Consider the following 21,651-nt stretch of genomic DNA (forward strand, 5'->3'; position numbering starts at 1 on the left):
CATATCTAGTTCAACTCAGTATTGGAAACTGAGTAAAACAAGAGCTTCTCTACAGTCCAATACACTGTACGGGCTGGGAACAGATGCGAATGCTATTTGCACTGTGTATGGCCAGAATAGCACAAGAGTGCTGTTCTTAGCCTGAATGAACACTTGCTGCTAGAACTTGAATCTCAACGTGATTCAACTCCCTTTAGGAAGTTTAATTGAACCCTAGTGTGCCGTGCAAGAAAAACACTCTGTTTTAGAGAAAACAGCATTCTTGCACTCTACTGTGTTTCCTATAGAGCCTGTACAGTAAGCTAGCTCAGAACAAAAGAACTGTGCTTCCTACACAAACGGGGCATATCTAGTTCAACTCAGTATTGTAAACTGAGTAAAACAGGAGCTTCTCTTCAGTCCAATACACTGTACTGGCTGGGAACATACGCGAATGCTATTTGCACTGTGTATGGCCAGAATAGCACAAGAGTGCTGTTCTTAGCCTGAATGAACTCTTGCTGCTAGAACTTGAATCTCAACGTGATTCAAGTCCGTTTAGGAAGTTTAATTGAACCCCAGTGTGCCATGCAAGAAAAACATTCTGTTTTAGAGAAAACAGCATTCTTGCACTCTACTGTGTTTCCTATAGAGCCTGTACAGTAAGCTAGCTCAGAACAAAAGAACTGTGCTTCCTACACAAACGGGCATATCTAGTTCAACTCAGTATTGGAAACTGAGTAAAACAGGAGCTTCTCTTCAGTCCAATACACTGTACTGGCTGGGAACAGACGCGAATGCTATTTGCACTGTGTATGGCCAGTATAGCACAAGAGTGCTGTTCTTAGCCTGAATGAACACTTGCTGCTAAAACTTGAATCTCAACGTGATTCAACTCAGTTTAGGAAGTTTAATTGAACCCTCGTGAGCCATGCAAGAAAAACATTCTGTTTTAGAGAAAACAGCGCTCTTGCACTCTACTGTGTTTCCTATATAGCCTGTACAGTAAGCTAGTTTCAGAACAAAAGAAATGTGCTTCCTACACAAACGGGGCATATCTAGTTCAACTCAGTATTAGAAACTGAGTAAAACAGGAGCTTCTCTTCAGTCCAATACACTGTACTGGCTTGGAACAGACGCGAATGCTATTTGCACTGTGTATGGCCAGAATAGCACAATAGTGCTGTTCTTAGCCTGAATGAACACTTGCTGCTAGAACTTGAATCTCAACGTGATTCAACTCCGTTTAGGAAGTTTAATTGAACCCTAGTGTGCCATGCAAGAAAAACACTCTGTTTTAGAGAAAACAGCATTCTTGCACTCTTCTGTGTTTCCTATAGAGCCCGTACAGTGTGCTAGCTAAGACCAAAAGAACTGTGCTTCCTACACAAACGGGGCATATCTAGTTCAACTCAGTATTGGAAACTGAGTAAAACAAGAGGTTCTCTTCAATCCAATACACTGTACTGGCTGGGAACAGACGCGAATGCTATTTGCACTGTGTATGGCCAGAATAGCACAAGAGTGCTGTTCTTAGCCTGAATGAACACTTGCTGCTAGAACTTGAATCTCAACGTGATTCAACTCCGTTTAGGAAGTTTAATTGAACCCTAGTGTGCCGTGCAAGAAAAACACTCTGTTTTAGAGAAAACAGAATTTTGCACTCTACTGTGTTTCCTATAGAGCCTGTACAGTAAGCTAGCTGAGAACAAAAGAACTGTGCTTCCTACACAAACGGGGCATATCTAGTTCAACTCAGTATTAGAAACTGAGTAAAACAGGAGCTTCTCTTCATTCCAATACACTGTACTGGCTTGGAACAGACGCGAATGCTATTTGCACTGTGTATGGCCAGAATAGCACAATAGTGCTGTTCTTAGCCTGAATGAACACTTGCTGCTAGAACTTGAATCTCAATGTGATTCAACTCCGTTTAGGAAGTTTAATTGAACCCTAGTGTGCCGTGCAAGAAAAACACCCTGTTTTAGAGAAAACAGCATTCTTGCACTCTACTGTGTTTCCTATAGAGCCCGTACAGTGTGCTAGCTCAGACCAAAAGAACTGTGCTTCCTACACAAACGGGGCATATCTAGTTCAACTCAGTATTGGAAACTGAGTAAAACAAGAGCTTCTCTACAGACCAATACACTGTACGGGCTGTGAACAGATGCGAATGCTATTTGCACTGTGTATGGCCAGAATAGCACAAGAGTGCTGTTCTTAGCCTGAATGAACACTTGCTGCTAGAACTTGAATCTCAACGTGATTCAACTCCCTTTAGGAAGTTTAATTGAACCCTAGTGTGCCGTGCAAGAAAAACACTCTGTTTTAGAGAAAACAGCATTCTTGCACTCTACTGTGTTTCCTATAGAGCCTGTACAGTAAGCTAGCTCAGAACAAAAGAACTGTGCTTCCTACACAAAAGGGGCATATCTAGTTCAACTCAGTATTGTAAACTGAGTAAAACAGGAGCTTCTCTTCAGTCCAATACACTGTACTGGCTGGGAACATACGCGAATGCTATTTGCACTGTGTATGGCCAGAATAGCACAAGAGTGCTGTTCTTAGCCTGAATGAACTCTTGCTGCTAGAACTTGAATCTCAACGTGATTCAACTCCGTTTAGGAAGTTTAATTGAACCCTAGTGTGCCATGCAAGAAAAACATTCTGTTTTAGAGAAAACAGCATTCTTGCACTCTACTGTGTTTCCTATAGAGCCTGTACAGTAAGCTAGCTCAGAACAAAAGAACTGTGCTTCCTACACAAACGGGGCATATCTAGTTCAACTCAGTATTAGAAACTGAGTAAAAGAGGAGCTTCTCTTCATTCCAATACACTGTACTGGCTTGGAACAGACGCGAATGCTATTTGCACTGTGTATGGCCAGAATAGCACAATAGTGCTGTTCTTAGCCTGAATGAACACTTGCTGCTAGAACTTGAATCTCAACGTGATTCAACTCCGTTTAGGAAGTTTAATTGAACCCTAGTGTGCCGTGCAAGAAAAACACTCTGAATAGAGAAAACAGCATTCTTGCACTCTACTGTGTTTCCTATAGAGCCTGTACAGTAAGCTAGCTCAGAACAAAAGAACTGTGCTTCCTACACAAACGGGCATATCTAGTTCAACTCAGTATTGGACACTGAGTAAAACAGGAGCTTCTCTTCAGTCCAATACACTGTACTCGCTGGGAACAGACGCGAATGCTATTTGCACTGTGTATGGCCAGTATAGCACAAGAGTGCTGTTCTTAGCCTGAATGAACACTTGCTGCTAAAACTTGAATCTCAACGTGATTCAACTCCGTTTAGGAAGTTTAATTGAACCCTAGTGTGCCATGCAAGAAAAACATTCTGTTTTAGAGAAAACAGCATTCTTGCACTCTACTGTTTCCTATATAGCCTGTACAGTAAGCTAGTTCAGAACAAAAGAACTGTGCTTCCTACACAAACGGGGCATATCTAGTTCAACTCAGTATTAGAAACTGAGTAAAACAGGAGCTTCTCTTCAGTCCAATACACTGTACTGGCTTGGAACAGACTCGAATGCTATTTGCACTGTGTATGGCCAGAATAGCACAATAGTGCTGTTCTTCGCCTGAATGAACACTTGCTACTAGAACTTGAATCTCAACGTGATTCAACTCCGTTTAGGGAGTTTAATTGAACCCTAGTGTGCCATGCAAGGAAAACACTCTGTTTTAGAGAAAATAGCATTCTTGCACTCTACTGTGTTTGCTATAGGGCCCGTACAGTGAGCTGGCTCAGAACAAAAGAACTGTGCTTCCTACAGAAACGGGGCATATCTAGTTCAACTCAGTATTGGAAACTGAGTAAAACAAGAGCTTCTCTACAGTCCAATACACTGTACGGGCTGGGAACAGATGCGAATGCTATTTGCACTGTGTATGGCCAGAATAGCACAAGAGTGCTGTTCTTAGCCTGAATGAACACTTGCTGCTAGAACTTGAATCTCAACGTGATTCAACTCCCTTTACGAAGTTTAATTGAACCCTAGTGTGCCGTGCAAGAAAAACACTCTGTTTTAGAAAAAACAGCATTCTTGCACTCTACTGTGTTTCCTATAGAGCCCGTACAGTGTGCTAGCTCAGACCAAAAGAACTGTGCTTCCTACACAAACGGGGCATATCTAGTTCAACTCAGTATTGGAAACTGAGTAAAACAAGAGCTTCTCTTCATTCCAATACACTGTACTGGCTGGGAACAGACGCGAATGCTATTTGCACTGTGTATGGCCAGAATAGCACAAGTGTGCTGTTCTTACCCTGAATGAACACTTGCTGCTAGAACTTGAATCTCAACGTGATTCAACTCCCTTTAGGAAGTTTAATTGAACCCTAGTGTGCCGTGCAAGAAAAACACTCTGTTTTAGAGAAAACAGCATTCTTGCACTCTACTGTGTTTCCTATAGAGCCTGTACAGTAAGCTAGCTCAAAACAAAAGAACTGTGCTTCCCACACAAACGGGGCATATCTAGTTCAACTCAGTATTGTAAACTGAGTAAAACAGGAGCTTCTCTTCAGTCCAATACACTGTACTGGCTGGGAACAGACGCGAATGCTATTTGCACTGTGTATGGCCAGAATAGCACAAGAGTGCTGTTCTTCGCCTGAATGAACACTTGCTGCTAGAATTTGAATCTCAACGTGATTCAACTCCGTTTAGGAAGTTTAATTGAACCCTAGTGTGCCATGCAAGGAAAACACTCTGTTTTAGAGAAAATAGCATTCTTGCACTCTACTGTGTTTGCTATAGGGCCCGTACAGTGAGCTGGCTCAGAACAAAAGAACTGTGCTTCCTACACAAACGGGGCATATCTAGTTCAACTCAGTATTGGAAACTGAGTAAAACAGGAGCTTCTCTTCAGTCCAATACACTGTACTGGCTGGGAACAGACGTGAATGCTATTTGTACTGTGTATGGCCAGAATAGCACAATAGTGCTGTTCTTAGCCTGAATGAACACTTGCTGCTAGAACTTGAATCTCAACCTGATTCAACTCTGTTTAGGAAGTTTAATTGAACCCTAGTGTGCCATGCAAGGAAAACACTCTGCTTTTGAGAAACGGGCATTTTGCACTCTACTGTGTTTCCTTTAGGGCCAGTACAGTGAGCTAGCTCAGAATAAAAGAACTGTGCTTCCTACACAAACGTGGCATATCTAGTTCAACTCAGTATTGGAAACTGAGTAAAACAAGAGCTTCTCTTCAGTCCAATACACTGTACTGGCTGGGAACATACGCGAATGCTATTTGCACTGTGTATGGCCAGAATAGCACAAGAGTACTATTCTTAGCCTGAATGAACACTTGCTGCTAGAACTTGAATCTCAACGTGATTCAAATCCCTTTAGGAAGTTTAATTGAACCCTAGTGTGCTGTGCAAGAAAAACACTCTGTTTTAGAGAAAACAGCATTCTTGCACTCTACTGTGTTTCCTATAGAGCCCGTACAGTGAGCTAGCTCAGAACAAAAGAACTGTGCTTCCTACAAAATGGGGTATATCTAGTTCAACTCAGTATTGGCAACTGAGTCAAACAGGAGCTTGTCTTCAGTCCAATACACTGTACTGGCTGGGAACAGACGCGAATGCTATTTGCACTGTGTATGGCCAGAATAGCACAAGAGTACTGTTCTTAGCCTGAATGAACACTTGCTGCTAGAACTTGAATCTCAACGTGATTCAACTCCGTTTAGGATGTTTATTTGAACCCTAGTGTGCCATGCAAGGAAAACACTCTGCTTTTGAGAAACGGGCATTCTTGCACTCTACTGTGTTTCCTTTAGGGCCAGTACAGAGAGCTAGCTCAGAATAAAAGAACTGTGCTTCCTACACAAACGGGGCATATCTAGTTCAACTCAGTATTGGAAACTGAGTAAAACAGGAGCTTCTCTTCATTCCAATACACTGTACTGAATGGGAACAGATGCGAATGCTATTTGCACTGTGTATGGCCATAATAGCACAATAGTGCTGTTCTTAGTCTGAATGAACACTTGCTGCTAGAACTTGAATCTCAACGTGATTCAACTCCATTTAGGAAGTTTAATTGAACCCTAGTGTGCCATGCAAGAAAAACACTCTGTTTTAGAGAAAACACATTCTTGCACTCTACTGTGTTTCCTATAGAGCCCGTACAGTGAGCTAGCTCAGAACAAAAGAACTGTGCTTCCTATACAAACGGAGCATATCTAGTTCAACTCAGTATTGTAAACTTAGTAAAACAGGAGCTTCTCCTCAGTCCAATACACTGTACTGGCTGGGAACAGACGCGAATGCTATTTGCACTGTGTATGGCCAGAATAGCACAAGAGTGATGTTCTTAGGCTGAATGAACACTTGCTGCTAGAACTTGAATCTCAACGTGATTCAACTCCGTTTAGGAAGTTTAATTGAACCCTAGTGTGCCATGAAAAAAAACACTCTGTTTTAGAGAAAACAGCATTCTTGCACTCTACTGTGTTTCCTATAGAGCCCGTACAGTGAGCTAGCTCAGAACAAAAGAACTGTGCTTCCTACACAAACGGGGTATATCTAGTTCAAATCAGTATTGGAAACTGAGTCAAACAGGAGCTTCTCTTCAGTCCAATACACTGTACTGGCTGGGAACAGATGCGAATGCTATTTGCACTGTGTATGGCCAAAATAGCACAATAGTGCTTTTCTAGCCTGAATGAACACTTGCTGCTAGAACTTGAATCTCAATGTGATTCAACTGCGTTTAGGAAGTTTAATTGAACCCTAGTGTGCCATGCAAGAAAAACACTCTGTTTTAGAGAAAACAGCATTCTTGCACTCTACTGTGTTTCCTATAGACCCTGTACAGTAAGATAGCTCAGAACAAAAGAACTGTGCTTCCTACACAAACGGGGCATAGCTAGTTCAACTCAGTATTGGAAACTGAGTAAAACAGGAGCTTCTCTTCATTCCAATACACTGTACTGGCTAGGAACAGACGCGAATGCTATTTGCACTGTGTATGGCCAGAATAGCACAAGAGTACTGTTCTTAGCCTGAATGAACACTTGCTGCTAGAACTTGAAACTCAACGTGATTCAACTCCGTTTAGGAAGTTTAATTGAACCCTAGTGTGCCATGCAAGGAAAACACTCTGTTTTAGAGAAAATAGCATTCTTGCAATCTACTGTGTTTGCTATAAGGCCCGTACAGTGAGCTAGCTCAGAACAAAAGAACTGTGCTTCCTACACAAACGGAGCATATCTAGTTCAACTCAGTATTGGAAACTGAGTCAAACAGGAGCTTCTCTTCAGTCCAATACACTGTACTGGCTGGGAACAGACGCGAATGCTATTTGCACTGTGTATGGCCAGAATAGCACAATAGTGCTGTTCTTAGCCTGAATGAACACTTGCTGCTAGAACTTGAATCTCAACCTGATTCAACTCTGTTTAGGAAGTTTAATTGAACCCTAGTATGCCATGCAAGAAAAACCCTCTGTTTTAGAGAAAACAGCATTCTTGCACTCTACTGTATTTGCTATAGGGCCCGTACAGTGTGCTAGCTCAGAACAAAAGAACTGTGCTTCCTACACAAACGGGGCATATCTAGTTCAACTCAGTATTGGAAACTTAGTAAAACAGGAGCTTCTCTTCAGTCCAATACACTGTACTGGCTGGGAACAGACTTGAATGCTATTTGCACTGTGTATGGCCAGAATAGCACAAGAGTGTTGTTCTTAGGCTGAATGAGCACTTGCTGCTAGAACTTGAATCTCAATGTGATTCAACTCCGTTTAGGAAGTTTAATTGAACCCTAGTGTGCCATGAAAGATAAACACTCTGTTTTAGAGAAAACAGCATTCTTGCACTCTACTGTGTTTCCTATAGAGCCCGTACAGTGAGCTAGCTCAGAACAAAAGAAGTGTGCTTCCTACACAAACGGGGTATATCTAGTTCAACTCAGTATTGGCAACTGAGTCAAACAGGAGCTTCTCTTCAGTCCAATACACTGTACTGGCTGGGAACAGATGCGAATGCTATTTGCACTGTGTATGGCCAGAATAGCACAAGAGTGTTGTTCTTAGGCTGAATGAGCACTTGCTGCTAGAACTTGAAACTCAACGTGATTCAACTCCATTTAGGAAGTTTAATTGAAACCTAGTGTGCCATGCAAGAAAAACTCTGTTTTAGAGAAAACAGCATTCTTGCACTCTACTGTGTTTCCTATAGAGCCAGGAGATGTGAGCTAGCTCAGTACAAAAGAACTGTGCTTCCTACAGAAACGGGGCATATCTAGATCAACTCGGTATTGTAAACTGAGTAAAACAGGAGCTTCTCTTCAGTCCAATACACTGTACTGGCTGGGAACAGACGCGAATGCTATTTGCACTGTGTATGGCCAGAATAGCACAAGAGTACTGTTCTTAGCCTGAATGAACACTTGCTGCTAGAACTTGAATCTCAACGTGATTCAACTCCATTTAGGATGTTTAATTGAACCCTAGTGTGCCATGCAAGGAAAACACTCTGCTTTTGAGAAACGGGCATTCTTGCACTCTACTGTGTTTCCTTTAGGGCCAGTACAGAGAGCTAGCTCAGAATAAAAGAACTGTGCTTCCTACACAAACGGGGCATATCTAGTTCAACTCAGTATTGGAAACTGAGTAAAACAGGAGCTTCTCTTCAGTCCAATACACTGTACTGGCTGGGACCAGATGCGAATGCTAGTTGTACTGTGTATGGCCAGAATAGCACAATAGTACTGTTCTTAGCCTGAATGAACACTTGCTGCTAGAACTTGAATCTCAACGTGATTCAACTCCATTTAGGAAGTTTAATTGAACCCTAGTGTGCCATGCAAGAAAAACACTCTGTTTTAGAGAAAACAGCATTCTTGCACTCTACTATGTTTCTTATAAGGCCAGTACAGTGAGCTAGCTCAGAACAAAAGAACTGTGCTTCCTACACAAACGGGGCATATCTATTTCAACTCAGTATTGGAAACTGAGTAAAACAGGAGCTTCTCTTCAGTCCAATACACTGTACTTGCTGGGAACAGACGCGAATGCTATTTGCACTGTGTATGGCCAGAATAGCACAATAGTGCTGTTCTTAGCCTGAATGAACACTTGCAGCTAGAACTTGAATCTCAACGTGATTCAACTCCATTTAGGAAGTTTAATTGAACCCTAGTGTGCCATGCAAGGAAAACACTCTGTTTTAGAGAAAATAGCATTCTTGCACTCTACTGTGTTTGCTATAGGGCCCGTACAGTGAGCTGGCTCAGAACAAAAGAACTGTGCTTCCTACACAAACGGGGCATATCTAGTTCAACTCAGTATTGGAAACTGAGTAAAACAGGAGCTTCTCTTCAGTCCAATACACTGTACTGGCTGGGAACAGACGTGAATGCTATTTGTACTGTGTATGGCCAGAATAGCACAATAGTGCTGTTCTTAGCCTGAATGAACACTTGCTGCTAGAACTTGAATCTCAACGTGATTCAACTCCGTTTAGGAAGTTTAATTGAACCCTAGTGTGCCATGAAAAAAAACACTCTGTTTTAGAGAAAACAGCATTCTTGCACTCTACTGTGTTTCCTATAGAGCCCGTACAGTGAGCTAGCTCAGAACAAAAGATCTGTGCTTCCTACACAAACGGGGTATATCTAGTTCAAATCAGTATTGGAAACTGAGTCAAACAGGAGCTTCTCTTCAGTCCAATACACTGTACTGGCTGGGAACAGATGCGAATGCTATTTGCACTGTGTATGGCCAAAATAGCACAATAGTGCTTTTCTAGCCTGAATGAACACTTGCTGCTAGAACTTGAATCTCAATGTGATTCAACTGCGTTTAGGAAGTTTAATTGAACCCTAGTGTGCCATGCAAGAAAAACACTCTGTTTTAGAGAAAACAGCATTCTTGCACTCTACTGTGTTTCCTATAGACCCTGTACAGTAAGATAGCTCAGAACAAAAGAACTGTGCTTCCTACACAAACGGGGCATATCTAGTTCAACTCAGTATTGGAAACTGAGTAAAACAGGAGCTTCTCTTCATTCCAATACACTGTACTGGCTAGGAACAGACGCGAATGCTATTTGCACTGTGTATGGCCAGAATAGCACAAGAGTACTGTTCTTAGCCTGAATGAACACTTGCTGCTAGAACTTGAAACTCAACGTGATTCAACTCCGTTTAGGAAGTTTAATTGAACCCTAGTGTGCCATGCAAGGAAAACACTCTGTTTTAGAGAAAATAGCATTCTTGCAATCTACTGTGTTTGCTATAAGGCCCGTACAGTGAGCTAGCTCAGAACAAAAGAACTGTGCTTCCTACACAAACGGAGCATATCTAGTTCAACTCAGTATTGGAAACTGAGTCAAACAGGAGCTTCTCTTCAGTCCAATACACTGTACTGGCTGGGAACAGACGCGAATGCTATTTGCACTGTGTATGGCCAGAATAGCACAATATTGCTGTTCTTAGCCTGAATGAACACTTGCTGCTAGAACTTGAATCTCAACCTGATTCAACTCTGTTTAGGAAGTTTAATTGAACCCTAGTATGCCATGCAAGAAAAACCCTCTGTTTTAGAGAAAACAGCATTCTTGCACTCTACTGTATTTGCTATAGGGCCCGTACAGTGTGCTAGCTCAGAACAAAAGAACTGTGCTTCCTACACAAACGGGGCATATCTAGTTCAACTCAGTATTGGAAACTTAGTAAAACAGGAGCTTCTCTTCAGTCCAATACACTGTACTGGCTGGGAACAGACTTGAATGCTATTTGCACTGTGTATGGCCAGAATAGCACAAGAGTGTTGTTCTTAGGCTGAATGAGCACTTGCTGCTAGAACTTGAATCTCAATGTGATTCAACTCCGTTTAGGAAGTTTAATTGAACCCTAGTGTGCCATGAAAGAGAAACACTCTGTTTTAGAGAAAACAGCATTCTTGCACTCTACTGTGTTTCCTATAGAGCCCGTACAGTGAGCTAGCTCAGAACAAAAGAAGTGTGCTTCCTACACAAACGGGGTATATCTAGTTCAACTCAGTATTGGCAACTGAGTCAAACAGGAGCTTCTCTTCAGTCCAATACACTGTACTGGCTGGGAACAGATGCGAATGCTATTTGCACTGTGTATGGCCAGAATAGCACAAGAGTGTTGTTCTTAGGCTGAATGAGCACTTGCTGCTAGAACTTGAAACTCAACGTGATTCAACTCCATTTAGGAAGTTTAATTGAACCCTAGTGTGCCATGCAAGAAAAACTCTGTTTTAGAGAAAACAGCATTCTTGCACTCTACTGTGTTTCCTATAGAGCCAGGAGATGTGAGCTAGCTCAGTACAAAAGAACTGTGCTTCCTACACAAACGGGGCATATCTAGTTCAACTCGGTATTGTAAACTGAGTAAAACAGGAGCTTCTCTTCAGTCCAATACACTGTACTGGCTGGGAACAGACGCGAATGCTATTTGCACTGTGTATGGCCAGAATAGCACAAGAGTACTGTTCTTAGCCTGAATGAACACTTGCTGCTAGAACTTGAATCTCAACGTGATTCAACTCCATTTAGGAAGTTTAATTGAACCCTAGTGTGCCATGCAAGAAAAACACTCTGTTTTAGAGAAAACAGCATTCTTGCACTCTACTATGTTTCTTATAAGGCCAGTACAGTGAGCTAGCTCAGAACAAAAGAACTGTGCTTCCTACACAAACGGGGCATATCTATTTCAACTCAGTATTGGAAACTGAGTAAAACAGGAGCTTCTCTTCAGTCCAATACACTGTACTTGCTGGGAACAGACGCGAATGCTATTTGCACTGTGTATGGCCAGAATAGCACAATAGTGCTGTTCTTAGCCTGAATGAATACTTGCAGCTAGAACTTGAATCTCAACGTGATTCAACTCCATTTAGGAAGTTTAATTGAACCCTAGTGTGCCATGCAAGAAAAACACTCTGTTTTAGAGAAAACAGCATTCTTGCACTCTACTGTGTTTCCTATAGAGCCCGTACAGTGAGCTAGCTCAGAACAAAAGAACTGTGCTTCCTACACAAATGGGGTATATCTAGTTCAACCCAGTATTGGAAACTGAGTCAAACAGGAGCCTCTCTTCAGTCCAATACAGTGTACTGGCTGGGAACAGATGCAAACGCTATTTGCACTGTGTATGGCCAAAATAGCACAGTAGTGCTTTTCTTAGCCTGAATGAACACTTGCTGCTAGAACTTGAATCTCAACGTGATTCAACTCCGTATAGGAAGTTTAATTGAACCCTAGTGTGCCATGCAAGAAAAACACTCTGTTTTAGAGAAAACAGCATTCTTGCATTCTACTGTGTTTCCTATAGAGCCAGGACAGTGAGCTAGCTCAGAACAAAAGAACTGTGCTTCCTACACAAACGGGGCATATCTAGTTCAACTGAGTATTGGAACCTGAGTAAAACAGGAGCTTCTCTTCAGTCCAATACACTGTACTGGCTGGGAACAGATGCGAATGCTATTTGCACTGTGTATGGCCAGAATAGCACAAGAGTGCTGTTCTTAGCCTGAATGAACACTTGCTGCTAGAACTTGAATCTCAACGTGATTCAACTCCGTTTAGGAAGTTTAATTGAACCCTAGTGTGCCATGCAAGGAAAACACTCTGTTTTAGAGAAAATAGCATTCTTGCACTCTACTGTATTTGCTATAGGGCCCGTACAGTGTGCTAGCTCAGAACAAAAGAACTGTGCTTCCTACACAAACGGGGCATATCTAGTTCAACTCAGTATTGGAAACTTAGTAAAACAGGAGCTTCTCTTCAGTCCAATACACTGTACTGGCTGGGAACAGACTTGAATGCTATTTGCACTGTGTATGGCCAGAATAGCACAAGAGTGTTGTTCTTAGGCTGAATGAGCACTTGCTGCTAGAACTTGAATCTCAGTATGATTCAACTCCGTTTAGGAAGTTTAATTGAACCCTAGTGTGCCATGAAAGAAAAACACTCTGTTTTAGAGAAAACAGCATTCTTGCACTCTACTGTGTTTCCTATAGAGCCTGTACAGTGAGCTAGCTCAAACAAAAGAAGTGTGCTTCCTACACAAACGGGGTATATCTAGTTCAACTCAGTATTGGCAACTGAGTCAAACAGGAGCTTCTCTTCAGTCCAATACACTGTACTGGCTGGGAAGAGATGCGAATGCTATTTGCACTGTGTATGACCAAAATAGCACAATAGTGCTGTTCTTAGCCTGAAAGAACACTTGCTGCTAGAACTTGAATCTCAACGTGATTCAACTCCGTTTAGGAAGTTTAATTGAACCTTAATGTGCCATGCAAGAAAAACACTCTGATTTAGAGAAAACAGCAATCTTGCACTCTACTGTGTTTCTTATAGAGCCAGGAGATGTGAGCTAGCTCAGAACAAAAGAACTGTGCTTCCTACACAAACGGGGAATATCTAGTTCAACTCAGTATTGGAAACTGAGTAAAACAGGAGCTTCTCTTCAGTCCAATACACTGTACTGGCTGGGAACAGATGCGAATGCTATTTGCACTGTATATGGCCAGAATAGCACAAGAGTGATGTTCTTAGGCTGAATGAACACTTGCTGCTAGAACTTGAATCTCAACGTGATTCAACTCCGTTTAGGAAGTTTAATTGAACCCTAGTGTGCCATGCAAGAAAAACAATCTGTTTTAGAGAAAACAGCATTCTTGCACTCTACTGTGTTTCCTATAGAGTCTGTACAGCAACCTAGCTCAGAACAAAAGAACTGTGCTTCCTACACAAACGGGGCATATCTAGTTCAACTCAGTATTGTAAACTGAGTAAAACAGAAGCTTCTCTTCAGTCCAATACACTGTACTGGCTGGGAACAGACGCGAATGCTATTTGCACTGTTTATGGCCAGAATAGCACAACAGTGCTGTTCTTAGCCTGAATGAACACTTGCTGCTAGAACTTGAATCTCAACCTGATTCAACTCTGTTGAGGAAGTTAAATTGAACCCTAGTGTGCCATGCAAGAAAAACCCTCTGTTTTAGAGAAAATAGCATTCTTGCACTCTACTGTGTTTCCTATAGAGCCCGTACAGTGAGCTAGCTCAGAACAAAAGAACTGTGCTTCCTACACAAACGGGGTATATCTAGTTCAACTCAGTATTGGAAACTGAGTAAAACAGGAGCTTCTCTTCAGTCCAATACACTGTACTGGCTGGGAACAGATGAGAATGCTATTTGCACTGTGTATGGCCAAAATAGCACAATAGTGCTGTTCTTAGCCTGAATGAACACTTGCTGCTAGAACTTGAATCTCAACGTGATTCAACTCCGTTTAGGAAGTTTAATTGAACCCTAGTGTGCCATGCAAGAAAAACACTCTGTTTTAGAGAAAACAGCATTCTTGCACTCTACTGTGTTTCCTATAGAGCCAGGACAGTGAGCTAGCTCAGAACAAAAGAACTGTGCTTCCTACACAAACGGGGCATAACTAGTTCAACTCAGTATTGGAAACTGAGTAAAACAGGAGCTTCTCTTCAGTCCAATACACTATACTGGCTGGGAAGAGATGCGAATGCTATTTGAACTGTGTGGCCAGAATAGCACAAGAGTGCTGTTCTTAGCCTGAATGAACACTTGCTGCTAGAACTAGAATCTCAACGTGATTCAACTCCGTTTAGGATGTTTAATTGAACCCTAGTGTGCCATGCAAGGAAAACTCTCTGCTTTTGAGAAACGGGCATTCTTGCACTCTACTGTGTTTCCTTTAGGACCAGTACAGAGAGCTAGCTCAGAATAAAAGAACTGTGCTTCCTACACAAACGGGGCATATCTAGTTCAACTCAGTATTGGAAACTGAGTAAAACAGGAGCTTCTCTTCAGTCCAATTCACTGTACTGGCTGGGAACAGATGTGAATGCTCTTTGCACTGTGTATGCCAGAATAGCACAATAGTGCTGTTCTTATCCTGAATGAACACTTGCTGTTAGAACTTGAATCTCAACGTGATTCAACTCCATTTAGGAAGTTTAATTCAACCCTAGTGTGCCATGCAAGAAAAACACTCTGTTTTAGAGAAAACAGCATTCTTGCACTCTACTATGTTTCTTATAGGGCCAGTACAGTGAGCTAGCTCAGAACAAAAGAACTGTGCTTCCTACACAAACGGGGCATATCTAGTTCAACTCAGTATTGGAAACTGAGTAAAACAGGAGCTTCTGTTCAGTCCAATACACTGTAATGGCTGGGAACAGACGCGAATGCTATTTGCACTGTGTATGGCCAGAATAGCACAAGAGTGCTGTTCTTAGCCTGAATGAACACTTGCTGCTAGAACTTGAATCTCAACGTGATTCAACTCCGTTTAGGAAGTTTAATTGAACCCTAGTGTGCCGTGCAAGAAAAACACTCTGTTTTAGAGAAAACAGCATTCTTGCACTCTACTGTGTTTCCTATAGAGCCTGTACAGTAAGCTAGCTCAGAACAAAAGAACTGTGCTTCCGACACAAACGGGGCATATCTAGTTCAACTCAGTATTGTAAACTGAGTAAAACAGGAGCTTCTCTTCAGTCCAATACACTGCACTGGCTGGGAACAGACGCGAATGCTATTTGCACTGTGTATGGCCAGAATAGCACAAGAGTGCTGTTCTTAGCCTGAATGAACACTTGCTGCTAGAACTTGAATCTCAACGTGATTCAACTCAGTTTAGGAAGTTTTATTGAACCCTTGTGTGCCATGCAAGAAAAACACTCTGTTTTAGAGAAAAAAGCATTCTTGCACTCTACTGTGTTTCGTATAGAGCCCGTACAGTAAGCTAGGTCAGAACAAAAGAACTGTGCTTTCTACACAAACGGGGTATATCTAGTTCAACTCAGTATTGGAAACTGAGTCAAACAGGAACTTCTCTTCAGGGCAATACACTGTACTGGCTGGGAAGAGATGCGAATGCTATTTGCACTGTGTTTGGCCAAAATAGCACAAGAGTGCTGTTCTTAGCCTGAATGAACACTTGCTGCTAGAACTTGAATCTCAACGTGATTCAACTCCGTTTAGGAAGTTTACTTGAACCCTAGTGTGCCATGCAAGGAAAAACTCTGTTTTAGACAAAATATCATTCTTGCACTCTACTGTGTTTGCTATAGGGCCCGTACAGTGAGCTGGCTCAGAACAAAAGAACTGGGCTTCCTACACAAACGGGGCATATCTATTTCAACTCAGTATTGGAAACTGAGTAAAACAGGAGCTTCTCTTCAGTCCAATACACGGTACTGGCTGGGAACAGACGCGAATGCCCTTTGCACTGTGTATGGCCAGAATAGCACAATAGTGCTGTTCTTAGCCCGAATGAACACATGCTGCTAGAACTTGAATCTCAAAGTGATTCAACTCCGTTTACGAAGTTTAATTGAACCCTACTGTGCCATGCAAGGAAAGCACTATTTTTTGGAGAAAACAGCATTCTTGCACTCTATTGTGTTTGCTATAGGGCCTGTACAGTGAGCTAGTTCAGAACAAAAGAACTGTGCTTCCTACACAAACGGGGCATATCTAGTTCAACTCAGTATTGGAAACTGAGAAAAACAGGAGCTTCTCTTCAGTCCAATACACTGTACTGGCTGGGAACAGACGCGAATGCTATTTGCACTGTGTATGGCCAGAATAGCACAATAGTGCTGTTCTTAGCCTGAATGAACACTTGCTGCTAGAACTTGAATCTCAACGTGATTCAACTCCGTTTAGGAAGTTTAATTGAACCCTAGTGTGCCATGCAAGAAAAACCCTCTGTTTTAGAGAAAATAGCATTCTTGCACTCTACTGTGTTTGCTTTAGGGCCCGTACAGTGTGCTGGCTCAGAACAAAAGAACTGTGTTTCCTGCACAAACGGGGCATATCTAGTTCAACTCAGTATTGTAAACTGAGTAAAACAGGAGCTTCTCTTCGGTCCAATACACAGTACTGGCTGGGAACAGACGCGAATGCTATTTGCACTGTGTATGGCCAGAATAGGACAAGAGTGCTGTTCTTAGCCTGAATGAACACTTGGTGCTAGTACTGAATCTCAACGTGATTCAACTCCGTTTAGGAAGTTTAATTGAACCCTAGTGTGCCATGCAAGAAAAACACTCTGTTTTAGAGAAAACAGCATTCTTGCACTCTACTGTGTTTCCTATAGAGCCCGTAAAGTGAGCTAGCTCAGAACAAAAGAACTGTGCTTCCTACACAAACGGGGTATATCTAGTTCAACTCGGTATTGGAAACTGAGTAAAACAGGAGCTTCTCTTCAGTCCAATACACTGTAATGGCTGGGAAGAGATGCGAATGCTATTTGCACTGTGTTTGGCCAAAATAGCACAATAGTGCTGTTCTTAGCCTGAATGAACACTTGCTGCTAGAACTTGAATCTCAACGTGATTCAACTCCGTTTAGGATGTTTAATTGAACCCTAGTGTGCCATGCAAGGAAAACACTCTGCTTTTGAGAAACGGGCATTCTTGCACTCTACTGTGTTTCCTTTAGGACCAGTACAGAGAGCTAGCTCAGAATAAAAGAACTGTGCTTCCTACACAAACGGGGCATATCTAGTTCAACTCAGTATTGGAAACTGAGTAAAACAGGAGCTTCTCTTCAGTCCAATTCACTGTACTGGCTGGGAACAGATGCGAATGCTCTTTGCACTGTGTATGCCAGAATAGCACAATAGTGCTGTTCTTAGCCTGAATGAACACTTGCTGTTAGAACTTGAATCTCAACATGATTCAACTCCATTCAGGAAGTTTAATTCAACCCTAGTGTGCCATGCAAAAAAACACTCTGTTTTAGAGAAAACAGCATTCTTGCACTCTACTATGTTTCTTATAGGGCCAGTACAGTGAGCTAGCTCTCAACAAAAGAACTGTGCTTGCTACACAAACGGGGCATATCTAGTTCAACTCAGTATTGGAAACTGAGTAAAACAGGAGCTTCTCTTCAGTCCAATACACTGTAATGGCTGGGAACAGACGCGAATGCTATTTGCACTGTATATGGCCAGAATAGCACAAGAGTGCTGTTCTTAGCCAGAATGAACACTTCCTGCTAGAACTTGAATCTCAACGTGATTCAACTCCGTTTAGGAAGTTTAATTGAACCCTAGTGTGCCGTGCAAGAAAAACACTCTGTTTTAGAGAAAACAGCATTCTTGCACTCTACTGTGTTTCCTATAGAGCCTGTACAGTAAGCTAGCTCAGAACAAAAGAACTGTGCTTCCTACACAAACGGGGCATATCTAGTTCAACTCAGTATTGTAAACTGAGTAAAACAGGAGCTTCTCTTCAGTCCAATACACTGCACTGGCTGGGAACAGACGCGAATGCTATTTGCACTGTGTATGGCCAGAATAGCACAAGAGTTTTGTTCTTAGGCTGAATGAACACTTGCTGCTAGAACTTGAATCTCAACGTGATTCAACTCAGTTTAGGAAGTTTAATTGAACCCTTGTGTGCCATGCAAGAAAAACACTCTGTTTTAGAGAAAACAGCATTCTTGCACTCTACTGTGTTTCGTATAGAGCCCGTACAGTAAGCTAGCTCAGAACAAAAGAACTGTGCTTCCTACACAAACGGGGTATATCTAGTTCAACTCAGTATTGGAAACTGAGTAAAACAGGAGCTTCTCTTCAGTCCAATACACTGTATTGGCTGGGAACAGATGAGAATGCTATTTGCACTGTGTATGGCCAAAATAGCACAATAGTGCTGTTCTTAGCCTGAATGAACACTTGCTGCTAGAACTTGAATCTCAACGTGATTCAACTCCGTTTAGGAAGTTTAATTGAACCCTAGTGTGCCATGCAAGAAAAACACTCTGTTTTAGAGAAAACAGCATTCTTGCACTCTACTGTGTTTCCTATAGAGCCAGGACAGTGAGCTAGCTCAGAACAATAGAACTGTGCTTCCTACACAAACGGGGCATAACTAGTTCAACTCAGTATTGGAAACTGAGTAAAACAGGAGCTTCTCTTCAGTCCAATACACTATACTGGCTGGGAAGAGATGCGAATGCTATTTGAACTGTGTGGCCAGAATAGCACAAGAGTGCTGTTCTTAGCCTGAATGAACACTTGCTGCTAGAACTTGAATCTCAACGTGATTCAACTCCGTTTAGGATGTTTAATTGAACCCTAGTGTGCCATGCAAGGAAAACACTCTGCTTTTGAGAAACGGGCATTCTTACACTCTACTGTGTTTCCTTTAGGACCAGTACAGAGAGCTAGCTCAGAATAAAAGAACTGTGCTTCCTACACAAACGGGGCATATCTAGTTCAACTCAGTATTGGAAACTGAGTAAAACAGGAGCTTCTCTTCAGTCCAATTCACTGTACTGGCTGGGAACAGATGTGAATGCTCTTTGTACTGTGTATGCCAGAATAGCACAATAGTGCTGTTCTTATCCTGAATGAACACTTGCTGTTAGAACTTGAATCTCAACGTGATTCAACTCCATTTAGGAAGTTTAATTCAACCCTAGTGTGCCATGCAAGAAAAACACTCTGTTTTAGAGAAAACAGCATTCTTGCACTCTACTATGTTTCTTATAGGGCCAGTACAGTGAGCTAGCTCAGAACAAAAGAACTGTTCTTCCGACACAAACGGGGCATATGTAGTTCAACTCAGTATTGGAAACTGAGTAAAACAGGAGCTTCTCTTCAGTCCAATACACTGCTCTGGCTGGGAACAGACGCGAATGCTATTTGCACTGTGTATGGCCAGAATAGCACAAGAGTGTTGTTCTTAGGCTGAATGAACACTTGCTGCTAGAACTTGAATCTCAACGTGATTCAACTCAGTTTAGGAAGTTTAATTGAACCCTAGTGTGCCATGCAAGAAAAACACTCTGTTTTAGAGAAAACAGCATTCTTGCACTCTACTGTGTTTCGTATAGAGCCCGTACAGTAAGCTAGCTCAGAACAAAAGAACTGTGCTTCCTACACAAACGGGGTATATCTAGTTCAACTCAGTATTGGAAACTGAGTAAAACAGGAGCTTCTCTTCAGTCCAATACACTGTATTGGCTGGGAACAGATGAGAATGCTATTTGCACTGTGTATGGCCAAAATAGCACAATAGTGCTGTTCTTAGCCTGAATGAACACTTGCTGCTAGAACTTGAATCTCAACGTGATTCAACTCCGTTTAGGAAGTTTAATTGAACCCTAGTGTGCCATGCAAGAAAAACACTCTGTTTTAGAGAAAACAGCATTCTTGCACTCTACTGTGTTTCCTATAGAGCCAGGACAGTGAGCTAGCTCAGAACAATAGAACTGTGCTTCCTACACAAACGGGGCATAACTAGTTCAACTCAGTATTGGAAACTGAGTAAAACAGGAGCTTCTCTTCAGTCCAATACACTATACTGGCTGGGAAGAGATGCGAATGCTATTTGAACTGTGTGGCCAGAATAGCACAAGAGTGCTGTTCTTAGCCTGAATGAACACTTGCTGCTAGAACTTGAATCTCAACGTGATTCAACTCCGTTTAGGATGTTTAATTGAACCCTAGTGTGCCATGCAAGGAAAACACTCTGCTTTTGAGAAACGGGCATTCTTACACTCTACTGTGTTTCCTTTAGGACCAGTACAGAGAGCTAGCTCAGAATAAAAGAACTGTGCTTCCTACACAAACGGGGCATATCTAGTTCAACTCAGTATTGGAAACTGAGTAAAACAGGAGCTTCTCTTCAGTCCAATTCACTGTACTGGCTGGGAACAGATGTGAATGCTCTTTGTACTGTGTATGCCAGAATAGCACAATAGTGCTGTTCTTATCCTGAATGAACACTTGCTGTTAGAACTTGAATCTCAACGTGATTCAACTCCATTTAGGAAGTTTAATTCAACCCTAGTGTGCCATGCAAGAAAAACACTCTGTTTTAGAGAAAACAGCATTCTTGCACTCTACTATGTTTCTTATAGGGCCAGTACAGTGAGCTAGCTCAGAACAAAAGAACTGTTCTTCCGACACAAACGGGGCATATGTAGTTCAACTCAGTATTGGAAACTGAGTAAAACAGGAGCTTCTCTTCAGTCCAATACACTGCTCTGGCTGGGAACAGACGCGAATGCTATTTGCACTGTGTATGGCCAGAATAGCACAAGAGTGTTGTTCTTAGGCTGAATGAACACTTGCTGCTAGAACTTGAATCTCAACGTGATTCAACTCAGTTTAGGAAGTTTAATTGAACCCTAGTGTGCCATGCAAGAAAAACACTCTGTTTTAGAGAAAACAGCATTCTTGCACTCTACTGTGTTTCGTATAGAGCCCGTACAGTAAGCTAGCTCAGAACAAAAGAACTGTGCTTTCTACACAAACCGGGTATATCTAGTTCAACTCAGTATTGGAAACTGAGTCAAACAGGAACTTCTCTTCAGGCCAATACACTGTACTGGCTGGGAAGAGATGCGAATGCTATTTGCACTGTGTTTGGCCAAAATAGCACAATAGTGCTGTTCTTAGCCTGAATGAACACTTGCTGCTAGAACTTGAATCTCAACGTGATTCAACTCCGTTTAGGAAGTTTACTTGAACCCTAGTGTGCCATGCAAGGAAAAACTCTGTTTTAGAGAAAATATCATTCTTGCACTCTACTGTGTTTGCTATAGGGCCCGTACAGTGAGCTGGCTCAGAACAAAAGAACTGGGCTTCCTACACAAACGGGGCATATCT

Source organism: Peromyscus maniculatus, chromosome 13 (genome assembly GCF_049852395.1).
Source record: "Peromyscus maniculatus bairdii isolate BWxNUB_F1_BW_parent chromosome 13, HU_Pman_BW_mat_3.1, whole genome shotgun sequence".
NCBI classification, from domain to species: Eukaryota; Metazoa; Chordata; class Mammalia; order Rodentia; family Cricetidae; genus Peromyscus; species Peromyscus maniculatus.